The 12,549-nt window shown below is 44.1% G+C and overlaps 3 non-coding genes across 3 annotated transcripts; 2 read left to right on the forward strand and 1 right to left on the reverse strand.

The window, feature by feature from the left end:
* Positions 1–1,791: 1,791 nt before the first annotated feature.
* Positions 1,792–1,873, reverse strand: TRNAL-UAG. The gene has a single exon. It is a non-coding gene; the product is annotated as a tRNA-Leu (tRNA).
* Positions 1,874–11,692: 9,819 nt separating this feature from the next.
* On the forward strand, positions 11,693–11,765 carry TRNAT-UGU. Its single transcript has one exon. It is a non-coding gene; the product is annotated as a tRNA-Thr (tRNA).
* Positions 11,766–12,102: 337 nt separating this feature from the next.
* On the forward strand, positions 12,103–12,174 carry TRNAP-AGG. Its single transcript has one exon. It is a non-coding gene; the product is annotated as a tRNA-Pro (tRNA).
* Positions 12,175–12,549: the final 375 nt, after the last annotated feature.

Below are 12,549 nucleotides of genomic sequence, written 5' to 3' on the forward strand. Positions count from 1 at the left end.
CTTTATATGTGTATCATCTTCAAAACTGGGAAACAGTAAAGATGTCCTTCAATAAGTAAATAAACAAAACTGTGGCACATCCATACAATGGAATATTATTCAGCACCAGGGAGAAATGAGATATCAAACCATGAAATGGCATGGAAGAACTTCAAATGTGTATAAGTGAAAGAAGCCAATCTGAAAAGGCTACATACTGTATGATTCCAAATATTCAGCTGGAGAAGGAAATGGCAACCCACTCCAATATTCATGCCTGGAGAATCCCATGGACGCAGGAGCCTGGTGGGCTACAGTCCATGGGGGTCACAAACAATCCAACACAACTTAGCGACTAAACAACAACAACGACAAATACTCAACATTCTGGAAAATGCAAAACTATGGAGATGATAAAAGGGTCAGCGGTTGTCAGGTTATAGGGGAGGGAGGGATGCATTGGGGAAGCCCTGAGGATTTTTAGGGCAGTGAAGTTATTCTGTATGATACTTTAATCATGGTGGATATATATCACTGCACATTTTGTCAAAACCCATAGAATGTGCAATACCAAGAGTAAACCATAGTGTAAATTAAAAATTTTAGAGGATTTTTTTCCCCTCTTCACAAAGCACAAAAATATGATCATTGTGTGTGTGTGTGTGTCTGTGTGAAGAATATAGGTGTCAAGATTTTTCTTAGTGAAAGGTGGATAGAAAGGAAAGGCACTGATCTGGAGGAGTCATCAAAGCGAAACAGGAGATGACCTGTGAGGACACAGAAGATAATTTTGATTGAGAAGAGGGAATGACATAAAAAGGAAGGCAGAATCAATGTGTCACCAAAAATCCCAAGACCTTGGTTCCTGTGCAGAATCCTCATTGTCTGCTCTGTACCTTTCATTCCTCAAGGGGCTGCAGGGAAATACTGTACCTCTTTGAGAGAGCTGTACAGCCTGTGGGATAACAGGGGCTGAAAGGGCTGAGAAGGGCAATGGGACAACCATTCTGATAGGGCACCACTAAACAGACCCTGAGTGTATCCCTTCCTCTTTCCTACACTGAGTTAGGTTCTCAACAGGCATTGCAACTGGGTGATTCAGAGACTGGGACAGTCTCCAAGGTAAGTGAATTCGCTTAGAAGGGGCAAAGCAGTGGCTAAGCCAACATTCACAGAACACTCCATTGGGCTTGACACCCTGAGTCAGCCAAAAATCAGCTTTTAAGAGTTTTGGAATCACAAACCCACCTGCAAAGTCAAATTCAAAGAACCATTTACCTGCCCTGCCCCAACCCTTAAGGCAATAATGCCTGAGTGAGATCTGGAAGCCTGGAAGGAAATGGCTTTCTGCATGGATGCATTCATTCCTCATCTTCAGTTACAAGAGTAATGTGATTAAAATCAAATCAAGTCTGTGCAGGTTATTTCCAGTGCACAGAGCTGCAGCTCTGAAACCAGTGTTGGCTCCCAAACCAGGGCTGATGGGGGCTATGGGGCAATATCTAGGAAGTCTTTCCTACCATATGGTGCCTAAACCAGGTCATGAGAACGATTCAATGTGAGCGTGGATTTTATAAGAGGAGGACAGAAAGAATTCCCCCTTGTGAGAATGCAAAAGCTTAGATACAAGCAAAGTGAGGTGCAAACAACTAGTTTGAGCACGAGATGTTGAGAAGAAACCGAGCTAACCTGGTTCGAAGTAAGTATTTCAGAGCAGGATTGAAAGGTTTCCTAGAAATTCTTGCAAGAGAGATTTTCATGGATTCAGCTTGAATTATACTACTGATTTACAGCTATGCTAAAACACACCATTGGCAGTGGTGGGATTCGAACCCACGCCCCCGAAGAGACTGGAGCCTAAATCCAGCGCCTTAGACCGCTCGGCCACACTACCACAGCTGGCGCAAATAACTCATCCCTGAGCTGTTTACTACAGTACGCGTGCTCATAATTTTGAATTTTCTTGAGTTAGTGGAACTTCTCTCAGTGTTTTCATTTATCCCTAAAGGACCCGAGCAAACTCTGAGAGAGGAGAAATCATTGTATTCTCACAGGCCTGAGAAGTGAACTAGAAAGTTGTCAGTGATTATTAGCGCAAATTTCCTTGAAAGACCTTTTCTTTAACCGAGGCAATTCCACGCAGAAAGGAGGGGGAAAAATCTCACTGGCGACTTGTTTCAAGTGATTTCGGAAGACTAAGAAACTCCCCTCTGTTGGGTCGTTGGTCTATGGCTGTGAAACTCACAGAGAGAATGAGGTCGGAGATCAGATCAAGCAAGAGGTTCGCTTCCGTTGACAGATCTGGCAAGCCTGTCGCCGATAGACAGGAAAATCGTTGGTCGCATTCCCTGAAGGTTCGGTCAGAGAGAGAAATTGGTCTACTTTTCCTGAATGTAGCGCTCTGGGGTAGACCCACGCACACGCGCACTGCTATAGCCTCTGAACAATTTCCCTTACAGAGGGACCAGGGTGACCCCCAGAGGGTGGTTACATCCAAGAACTTTCCCACACCGGGGAGGGGTGTGTCCGAGTTTTCATGGGTTCCGGAACCGCTAAGCTTCAGATCATTTCTTTTGAATGGAGTAGAGGGAAGGCAATGGCAACCCACTCCAGTACTCTTGCCTGGAAAATCCCATGGACGGAGGAGCCTGGTAGGCTGCAGTCCATGGGGTCGCTAAGAGTCGGACACGACTGAGCGACTTCACTTTCACTTTTCACTTTCATGCATTGGAGAAGGCAATGGCAACCCACTCCAGTGTTCTTGCCTGGAGAATCCCCCTCACCAGGGGGAGCCTGGTGAGCTGCTGTCTATGGGGTCGCACAGAGTCGGACACGACTGAGGCTACTTAGCAGCAGCAGCAGCAGCAGCAGAGGGAAAGGAAAAGTTTCAGATCCAGCCAGGGATCTTCAGTACCCAAGTGGAATCGCATACCAGTCAATCTGTGCTCCGCGGTAAACCCTGGATTACAAGTCACTTTATTCATTGCTCTTTCTGATTGGCCATTTCTGGGTCTCTGGATGCAGAAACTCTCCTCGGAGTCTCATTAAAGTTTCCTAATTTCCTCTTACTCCCCGCCTCCATCACTCCAAAAAACCACACCCTGCTCTTGCCTGCCCTTGCCCCAGATCTCTCCGAGGTCCTTTCCCGGCGGCCTAAGGGTTCGGGGTCAGGGTCAGGCGTGCTTCTCTGTATTTTCTTGGGACGAAGGTCTTGCTGGTTCCCATCTTCGATTCAGGAAGCTGGGTGGGGTGGGGAGCGAGGAACACAGAAGAACTTCTAAAAAAGCTGATTGGAAATAGGGCTCAGGGAGCATCGGATGAACGTAGAACCAAGACGGAGAAGCAGGAGATGGGGAAAGCTGGGGCCACTTTAGGAAGAGTTCAAGGCCAGAGTCGGGCTCTCCTTGCACTCCCCATCAGCTCCCTACTGCCGCCAATCCCGGTGCCCTCTGGGTCAAGTCCCCTCCACCCGTCCACCTCATCTCACGCCTCTCCCACACCGGGTTAGACGCTTCCTGATCTCTCTTTTTCGCTCTCTGGTTCCCTCTCTCTGCTCCCAGTTGACAGGCAATCTGAGCTCCCATGGTGGAACTGGGTGTCAACCCATGGGCTCCCATCTAGTTCTTTCTCTCCAGAAGATACCAGAGTCAGGAGTGTGGCCGTCTCTCGGAGATGGTCAGCAGCAAAGGCTAGCGAATCTAGCGGAAGGTGTGGCTTCTATGCCCCACACCACTGGAGATGGAGGAGCTCAAGTACCTGTCTCTAGCTCCTTTGGCTGAAGTGGACAACTTAAAAGAAACTTCAGTTTGTGTTTCCACGCTTTTTAAGGACCCTCAGAAAAAAAGTGTGTGAGCATATTGCCTTGAGCAGTGCACGCTTCCTTCCAACAGGTCATAAGCAGTGGGAAGACTGATGCTAATCTCAAATTGGAGAGAACCTAGAGATCGTGTGCAATAAACTGTGCATAAGACTAGGAAGCACCAGTTTGAAAGACAGAAAAGGCCTGGGGTTCTTTACTACCTGAAAGGATGTAGGGATGGATGGGAGGAAAGAGAACAAGTGTTGAACATATTTATCAAACTATTTTGTCTAGTAGTGAACCAGGTGAGAAACTCAGAGTCTATGGATTGGTCCTGGGAAATCTCACATTGAGGCTTTTGATTGGAAGATTAAGTGAGATCATATTTAGGTCTCAGTGCTAATTTGGTAAACATACACATTTAAATAAACCACTGCTTCTGTAAATGTTTTGACTTCTTTTTAAAAATACAGATTCCAAAAATAGTACAGAGATTCTGGTAAGATGGAAGTGACCTGAACCCTTGATTATTTATTTATTTTTTAGTTCTCGGTCAGGGCAGTGAAAGGAACCAGCTGACAAGAAAGGACTTGATCATTATAGCAGAGGTCCCCTTGATTCTAAGGGACTGCATGTTCAGGCTCCACAAATTGACAAGCTTCAAAGCATTTTCTTATCAGGACAAAGTACCACAGTCTCACATGCCATTCTGAATTTCCTTTACTAGCCAGTGTGCACGGCCTCCCCTATTCAATCACCTGTTATTGCTCGAGCACTCATTGTCTGCCTTAAACTCACAGGATTCTTCAATGGGGGAAGTATTTTGATCTGTTCCTCACAGAAGTGGATCATCTGTTAGACTGACAGAGACCTGAAGTCAGAAGTCTTAGCTTTCCTAGTGGAATGCCAGCCTTGCCAAAGACTTAATTGACCAGTATCTGAAGCCCTTTGGAAAGATGTCTGATAGAGATAAGTGTGATGTTTGTCTGGCACATGCCTATTCTCTCAGTTTTCAGTGTTGGATACTAGTATTTTAAGCTCTAACATTCTGCAACATTACAGGAGAGTTTAACCTTGGATTTCCTGCTATTCATACTTGTCAATAGTCTAAATGATGAAAATTTATACACAAGTGGGAAATTTACTTTAAGGCCTTGATGCTCAAAGTATAGTCTAAGAACCAGCAGCATCAGCATCTCCTGGTAATTTATTCAGATCAGATCAGATCGGTCGCTCAGTCGTGTCCGACTCTTTGCGACCTCGTGAATTGCAGCGTGCCAGGCCTCCCTGTCCATCACCAACTCCCGGAGTTCACTCAGACTCATGTCCATCGAGTCAGTGATGTCATCCAGCCATCTCATCCTCTGTCGTCCCCTTCTCCTCCTGCCCCCAATCCCTCCCAGCATCAGAGTCTTCTCCAATGAGTCAACTCTTCGCGTGAGGTGGCCAAAGTACTGGAGTTTCAGCTTTAGCATCATTCCTTCCAAAGAAATCCCAGGGCCGATCTTCACAATGGACTGGTTGGATCTCCTTGCAGTCCAAGGGACTCTCAAGAGTCTTCTCCAACACCACAGTTCAAAAGCATCCATTCTTCAGCGCTCAGCCTTCTTCACAGTCCAACTCTCACATCCATACATGACCACAGGAAAAACCATAGCCTTGACTAGACAGACCTTTGTTGGCAAAGTAATGTCTCTGCTTTTGAATATGCTATCTAGGTTGGTCATAACTTTCCTTCCAAGGAGTAAGCGTCTTTTAATTTCATGGCTGCAGTCACCATCTGTAGTGATTTTGGAGCCTAGAAAAAGAAAGTCTGACACTGTTTCCACTGTTTCCCCATCTATTTCCCATGAAGTGGTGGGACCGGATGCCATGATCTTCGTTTTCTGAATGTTGAGCTTTAAGCCAACTTTTTCACTCTCCACTTTCACCTTCATCAAGAGGCTTTTGAGTTCCTCTTCACTTTCTGCCATAAGGGTGGTGTCATCTGCATATCTGAGGTTATTGATATTTCTCCCGACAATCTTGATTCCAGCTTGTGTTTCTTCCAGTCTAGCGTTTCTCATGATGTACTCTGCATATAAGTTAAATAAGCAGGGGGACAATATACAGCCTTGACGAACTCCTTTTCCTATTTGGAACCAGTCTGTTGTTCCATGTCCAGTTCTAACTGTTGCTTCCTGACCTGCATACAAATTTCTCAAGAGGCAGATCAAGTGGTCTGGTATTCCCATCTCTTTCAGAATTTTCCACAGTTTATTGTGATCCACACAGTCCAAGGCTTTGGCATAGTCAATAAAGCAGAAACAGATGTTTTTCTGGAACTTTCTTGCTTTTTCCATGATCCAGTGGATGTTGGCAATTTGATCTCTGGTTCCTCTGCCTTTTCTAAAGCCAGCTTGAACATCAGGAAGTTCACGGTTCACATATTGCTGAAGCCTGACTTGGAGAATTTTGAGCATTACTTTACTAGCGTGTGAGATGAGTGCAATTGTGCGGTAGTTTGAGCATTCTTTGGCATTGCCTTTCTTTGGGATTGGAATGAAAACTGACCTTTTCCAGTCCTGTGGCCACTGCTGAGTTTTCCAAATTTGCTGGCATATTGAGTGCAGCACTTTCACAGCATCATCTTTCAGGATTTGGAATAGCTCCCCTGGAATTCCATCACCTCCACTAGCTTTGTTCATAGTGATGCTTTCTAAGGCCCACTTGACTTCACATTCCAGGATGTCTGGCTCTAGGTCAGTGATCACACCATCATGATTATCTGGGTCGTGAAGATCTTTTTTGTACAGTTCTTCTGTGTATTCTTGCCATCTCTTCTTAAAATCTTCTGCTTCTGTTAGGTCCATACCATTTCTGTCCTTTATCGAGCCCATCTTTGCATGAAATGTTCCTTTGGTATCTCTGATTTTCTTGAAGAGATCCCTAGTCTTTCCCATTCTGTTGTTTTCCTCTATTTCTTTGCACTGATCGTTGAAGAAGGCTTTCTTATCTCTTCTTGCTATTCTTTGGAACTCTGCATTCAGATGTTTATATCTTTCCTTTTCTCCTTTGCTTTTCACTTCTCTTCTTTTCACAGCTATTTGTAAGGCCTCCCAGACAGCCATTTTGCTTTTTTGCATTTCTTTTCTATGGGAATGGTCTTGATCCCTGTCTCCTGTACAATGTCACGAACCTCATTCCATAGTTCATCAGGCACTCTATCTATCAGATCTAGGCCCTTAAATCTATTTCTCACTTCCATTGTATAATCCTAAGGGATTTGATTTAGGTCATACCTGAATGGTCTAGCGGTTTTCCCTACTTTCTTCAATTTAAGTCTGAATTTGCCAATAAGGAGTTCATGGTCTGAGCCACAGTCAGCTCCTGGTCTTGTTTTTGCTGACAGTATAGAGCTTCTCCATCTTTGGCTGCAAAGAATATAATCAATCTGATTTCGGTGTTGACCATCTGGTGATGTCCATGTCTACAGTCTTCTCTTGTGTTGTTGGAAGAGGGTGTTTGTTATGACCAGTGCATTTTCTTGGCAAAACTCTATTAGTGTTTGCCCTGCTTCATTCCGTATTCCAAGGCCAAATTTGCCTGTTACTTCAGGTGTTTCTTGACTTCCTACTTTTGCATTCCAGTCCCCTATAATGAAAAGGACATCTTTTTTGGGTGTTAGTTCTAAAAGGTCTTGTAGGTCTTCATAGAACCGTTCAACTTCAGTTTCTTCAGCGTTACTGGTTGGGGCATAGACTTGGATTACTGTGATATTGAATGGTTTGCCTTGGAAACGAACAGAGATCATTTTGTCGTTTTTGAGATTGCATCCAAGTACTGCATTTCAGACTCTTTTGTTGACCACTATGGCCACTCCATTTCTTCTCAGGGATTCCTGCCCGCAGTAGTAGATGTAATGGTCATCTGAGTTAAATTCACCCATTCCATTCCATTTCAGTTCACTGATTCCCAAAATGTCGACATTCACTCTTGCCATCTCTTGTTTGACCACTTCCAATTTGCCTTGATTCATGGAATGCACAATCTCAGGCCCATGAATTGGAATCCTAATAAATTCCTCCAAAGTTAGAGAGTTGTTACAAGTACTTTATTTTCCAGTCTATGCTTCAACTGTTCTATTCTCTATTTAGGGTCTGTTCAGTCAAGGCTATGGTTTTTCCAGTGGTCATGTATGGATGTGAGAGTTGGACTGTGAAGAAGGCTGAGCAAAGAAGAATTGATGCTTTTGAACTGTGGTGTTGGAGAAGACTCTTGAGAGTCCCTTGGACTGCAAGGAGATCCAACCAGTCCATTGTGAAGGAGATCAGCCCTGGGATTTCTTTGGAAGGAATGATGCTAAGGCTGAAACTCCAGTACTTTGGCCACTTCATGCGAAGAGTTGACTCATTGGAAAAGACTCTGATGCTGGGAGGGATTGGGGGCAGGAGGAGAAGGGGACGACAAAGGATGAGATGGCTGGATGGCATCACTGACTTGATGGATGTGAGTCTGAGTGAACTCCGGGAGTTGGTGATGGACAGGGAGGCCTGGAGTGCTGTGATTCATGGGGTCGCAAAGAGTCGGACATGACTGAGCAACTGAACTGAACTGAAAGTTCCACCAGACTTGCACTACATTGCAATGTAAGTCTCTCACACTAGCTCCAGCAGACAGCCATCCAGTTACTGGCTTGGCTCCCATCTGCGTGTGCTATAAAAATCTCACTAAAAGTTTTTTATGACCCCATGGACTGTAGCCCACCAAGCTCCTATGTTCATAGAATTCTCCAAACAAGAATACTGGAGTGGGTAGCCATTCTCTTCTCCAGGAGATCAAACCCTGGTCTCCTGCACTGCAGGCAGATCCTTTACCATCTGAGCCACCAGGAAAGCCCACAAAAATCTTACTAAAAATTAAATACTGGTAAATAATATGTTCCTTTTGATGGATGTATCAGATAGTCTTTCAGCATTTAATGAGCCCCTACTTAAATATTTAGTAGCTTTTTCATGGTCTCATGTGTTTAGTACATTGACCATCAGAATAATACAAAATACTGTGATGTATTTATACTTACAACTTTTCTAAAATAACTATTTGAAGAAAAAGGAGAGAAGGGAAAGGGAAATCTTTCCCCTTATTTTCAATAGGAAGAATTAGGCCTCTTATTTTAAATTTGTATTTGTCTTTATAATGTTTACTGAAGTTTATGGAAGAAGTGGGACAAAAGGGAACAATCTCAGCAGGTTGATTGCCTCGGCAAGCTTCAGGTGAAAAGAAATGTAACCCTGAACATGCTCAGCCAAAGGGAAAGAGGAAATTTATGAGACATTCCTTTTTCTTTGTTTCTATTCATCCTGCTGGTAGCAATAACCTCCTTCTCCTCCCCGCCCCGCCCCCCGCCCCAAACTCAGTCACTACAAAATATTGTAATAGTCTGGCTACTTTGGGTTTTGGGAAGATCCCCTGGAGGAAAGCATGGCAACCCATTCCAGTATTCTTGCCTGGAGGATCCCATGGACAGAGCAGGTGGGTGGGATACAGTCCATAGGGTTGCAAAGAGTCGAACACAACTGAAGAGACTTGGCACGCATGCTTTGGGCTTAAGAAGATAAAATATGATGTACACTTTATTTTCTTTTTGATTTCTCTACTACCTTGTCCAGCTTTTGACTCCAGTTCCAGAGTATCCAAGTACTCAGAGGGCAGCTTCTCGATGAACACACAAGAGTAATTATAATGGATTTAGGCACTTAGAATTAGGTAATGGGGAACACGAACCAAGAAGCACTGTGAAACTGAGAAACAGAATCTTCTTTTGGTTCTTCAAGGTACATTACAACTGACCCTACACCCATCAAATAAATCTGTGCTCTCCATTTGGTCAGGTTAGAGGAGGTGCAGAAAATAAATAAGATTATCATCCCTGCTGTAGCAAGCTTGCAGTTGAGTGAAAGAAGATGTTTCTGTAATACATACAATGTAAATCTAGAAGAATGAATACCCACGTGTATGCACCACCATTAGGTGGTAACACAAGTAGTAACTGATACGCCAGAGTGAGTGCAGCCTCAATTTCCCAAGGGTCAGAGGTCTAGGGAAACTACAGAAAATAAATTTAAGAAAGCATAAGTTGAGGCTAGTACAACTTTTTTTTTTTTGGCTAACATCTTGCAAAGCCTTGTTCCTTGATATTCTAGATAAACAATCTATGTACCTTAGAAACCAGTCTGTCTATCTATCCATAGATGTACTTGGATGCTGCTAAGATGAATAGTTGATTGGATTCTCTTAATTGTGCCTACTTTTCTATATAAATTCTTGACATTTTAAGGTACTTTAGGGTCAGTAAACCTGAAAATGCAGGGTCTTCAGCCAAGGAGATCAAGGAAGTCTCTTTTGTGGGAGAAAAAAAAGCTCCTTGAATGGTACACAATGCATTTTCATGCAAATAGATAAAATGATCTTATTTGACCTCATTTTTTCTGCTTGGGCACTTAGAAATTTATTTTTGTCTACAGCCTAGACAATCTATTCTGGAAAATTATTTGGTTCCTTAGAGTATTAAAAAGCTGTGAGGTAGTGTTCCTGACAAAAATATATAGGCCAAATCCAGTTGGAGTATTGAATCCACTCCAGTATTCTTGCCTGGAGAATCCCACGGACAGAGGAGCTTGGTGGGCTACAGTCCATGGCATTGAAAAGAGCCCGACACGACTGGAACGACTTAGCATGCAGAATGTGAGACTTATGAGAAAGCTGCTATGAAAAAAGAAAGGCTGAAAGCAGGGGAATTTTCAAATTGAAAGAGACTAAAGAAACATTAAAACTAAACGCAGCGAGAAACATTGTTTGAATCTAGTTTAAAAAAAATAAATTGGAGGGAGCCAGTTGGGGAAATTTGAAAATATGGACTATTAAATTACAGAGTTGTTATAAATGTTGTTAGGTCTAATATGGTACTGAAGTTATGCTTTTATTCTTACTTCTTATTTTTAGGAGATGTCTGCTAAGTATTTAGGTATGGAATTTAAAGTTTACAGTAACTTTCAGATTTCTTGCAGACTTAATGATCTTGGGCAAATGACATTAAAAATTAGGGAGTATACGAGCAGGCCTATCGTGAGAGAATCTAAACCTTACTAAATAAAAGTGGTTCACTTCTTGGGCTTGCATGAATCAGTCCTTCCCAACCCTCCCTCCCCCTCCCCCCGCAGTGTTCTAGTCTATGGCTATATTTGCAGTAAGAAATAAGTACAAGATTTTTTGTAGTTAAATACAATTTTAGTTCCTGTTTACTAGCTTAGAAAAACAGGATCTCTTAAAAGTGAAAACAAAATCCTTTTTAAAAATTGTATTATTCATACCAAGGATACATGCAAATCCGTATGTCTTTAAGGAAAGATTAAAATTGTCCTCTCTAGCACCTCTTTTCCCTACTTGCTCCTAACCCTGGACCTTTGAGAGGAAATAATTCCAACATACAAACAAGAGTTAGGGGCTCTGGGATTCAGAAAAGACAAAAAACCGCGTGGTAAACCTCTTCTCACCTTCTCTGTGGATTTCACCACCGTATAAGGAAAGGGAGTGCACCATAACCTCCCTATCGGATACCCTCTATATGCGCCCTTTTATTCTCAGGTGGGTCTCTCGAGTGCCCAGGTATCTGGAGTTCTGTTATATGCATCCTTTCTGGGTAGCAGAGGAACAGAAGGCAATGTCTCAGCCGATTATCAAGGTAAGGGACTAGAAGACAGTCTAGTAGTGACTTTGCTCAAAGCAGTCTTTTCGAGTGGTTGACAGGACACAGAAAGTTTTCAGTTTTGCAGCATACCTTGGATTTTTGCTTGGGTCAAAATCCCATTTAACACAGTAAACTTACTGAAAACACCTATAACAGGGAAGATAGAGAGGCAGCATACACGCGAGGGCTCCATAGCTCAGGGGTTAGAGCACTGGTCTTGTAAACCAGGGGTCGCGAGTTCAAATCTCGCTGGGGCCTGGGAGTCGCTTTTTTTCCCCCTCCTAAGCATTAAAGCAGTGGCTGCAGGACAAGGGTACCAGTGCAGCTGTTCCGGCAGATCTCCCCTGTCTTCGGCAGCGCGTGATAAGACTTTCAGGCCAAGTGGACGTAGTTCCCCTGCTGCTGTCCTGGTCTGGATCCACGATCACAGCTGATAAATCCTTCTCCGCTGCCTCAGGCACGCGCTCGCCGGGGAAACAGACACGCATTTCTGCCGGTAGAAGGCACTCAAACTCATTTCTTTGAGAAACGCCTAGTGACGTAGCCTAGTGACGTGCCTGAGCCTTGAGGCGGAAATAAAAGGCCGTTTTACCGTGGCTCGTTGGTCTAGGGGTATGATTCTCGCTTAGGGTGCGAGAGGTCCCGGGTTCAAATCCCGGACGAGCCCGTCTTCGTTTGCTTCTGGTAATTTATTTAAACTATATGGGCTATCGCATTTTGTTCTCTCTACTCTGCTTTGAACGGAGAAGGCAATGGCACCCCATTCCAGTACTCTTGCCTGGAAAATCCCAAGCGGCGGAGCCTGGAAGGCTGCAGTCCACGGGGTCGCTGAGGGTCGGACACGACTGAGCGACTTCACTTTCACTTTTCACTTTCATGCACTGGAGAAGGAAATGGCAACCCACTCCAGTGTTCTTGCCTGGAGAATCCCAGGGATGGGAGAGCCTGGTGGGCTCCTGTCTACGGGGTCGCACAGAGTCGGACACGACTGACGTGCCTTAGCAGCACTCTGCTTTGTAAAGTTGCGGCAGAGGACCCCTAG

Source organism: Bos indicus x Bos taurus, chromosome 10, assembly GCF_003369695.1.
Source record: "Bos indicus x Bos taurus breed Angus x Brahman F1 hybrid chromosome 10, Bos_hybrid_MaternalHap_v2.0, whole genome shotgun sequence".
NCBI classification, from domain to species: domain Eukaryota; kingdom Metazoa; phylum Chordata; class Mammalia; order Artiodactyla; family Bovidae; genus Bos; species Bos indicus x Bos taurus.